The 1,325-nt window shown below is 44.8% G+C and overlaps 2 non-coding genes across 2 annotated transcripts; one reads left to right on the top strand and one right to left on the bottom strand.

Moving 5' to 3' along the window:
* Nucleotides 1–65, top strand: SJAG_16317. The gene has a single exon. It is a non-coding gene; the product is annotated as a tRNA-Thr (tRNA).
* Nucleotides 66–342: 277 nt separating this feature from the next.
* SJAG_16318 lies at nucleotides 343–414 on the bottom strand. Its single transcript has one exon. It is a non-coding gene; the product is annotated as a tRNA-Pro (tRNA).
* Between the last annotated feature and the right edge of the window lie 911 nt (nucleotides 415–1,325).

A 1,325-nucleotide genomic window follows, 5' to 3' on the forward strand; every position in this document is an offset into this window, starting at 1 on the left:
TGTAGCTCAGTGGTAGAGGGCCTGTCTCGTAAACAGGAGGTCCAGTGTTCGAGTCACTGCCGGAGCAGTAATGCATTGTTACGCTTTCCTTTTTTCCGTGTAATTCTTCGGCTGGAAGTAACACGCGTTGTTCGCTAATTGATCGCGTCACTTAAAAGCATCTTCGCTGAACAACCCGTCTCAGGTTCCTAGTATACTGTTTTCTTTAAAAGGTTTTCCGCTCCTTGCCATATCACTGGTCGCCGCATTGCCACCGCTAAGAAGCTTTAGTGATATCCGAAACAATGTCATCCAATTCCCATAAAGACAAACTGAAAAAGCAGGGACGGAGCTAAAAAGAACGGGCTGTTGTGGGAATCGAACCCACGGCCACCATCACCCTAAGATGGTATCATACCACTAGACCAAACGGCCACTGCTGCCTTTGTCTTCACCGTTGGCCTCTCTAAACTCTAAGCTCCAAAACTCCTTTTCCGCCCCTCCCTCACTCCTCTTTTTCTTCCACTTAACACAGTTCATTTCAATACAAGCTTTTTCGTTTCTATATCAGTTGCCCTCCATAAGCCTCTCTATTCCACCCAAGGGGACGGGGATCGCTTGCAGAAGCTAGCGACTGCTTTATTTCTTTTTTTCTCTGTGCTGCATTTCCCGCCCGCCTCTTGTTGGTAGGGTAGTTGAACTTGCTGTATCGTTTTCCTGTCGTATGTGCTATTATTGAACAAACGGTGATTACGCGTAGCGATTGTGTGATCGCCGCCGTGTAGAGTAAGCGAGAGGATGTCAGAGGGCAAAGGCAAAGACAAAGACAAAGACAAAGACAAAGACAAAGACAAAGACAAAGACAAAGACAAATGGGCAGCAGTCGTTTGTACGTGTACCGGTGGTTGTCAATTTGCTTTAATTTTTGTATTCGCTTTTCAGGCTGCGGGGACAGTGCTGTCCTGCCGACAAAGCTGTCTGCAGAATGAATGCGGTAGTACGGAAGAATTTTGATGCTGCACAGCGAACAGCGTGCAACCAGCCAAGTGATCTAATAAGTACGATATTGAGTAGTGATCTCAGTAAAGTGAATTGATGTTGAGAAGAAACGCTAAAGTACGTGGAAACGATAACGGTAATGTATGTACAGCGTGGCAGAGTGTGTGTGTCACGGAGCAAATGAACTTATGTCATTGCCTCCGAGTACTTTTAAACTTGGAAATGAAACAATCATTCAACTGATTGGTTTCTTAAATTGAATGACTAAGCATTCGCTAGCATTCACTGCTATTACGAAGCAATTCCGAGTTATTGCTTTTACATTTGCACAACTTGCAAAATTATTG

The sequence above is a fragment of the Schizosaccharomyces japonicus genome (genome assembly GCF_000149845.2).
Source record: "Schizosaccharomyces japonicus yFS275 unplaced genomic scaffold supercont5.4, whole genome shotgun sequence".
NCBI lineage: Eukaryota > Fungi > Ascomycota > Schizosaccharomycetes > Schizosaccharomycetales > Schizosaccharomycetaceae > Schizosaccharomyces > Schizosaccharomyces japonicus.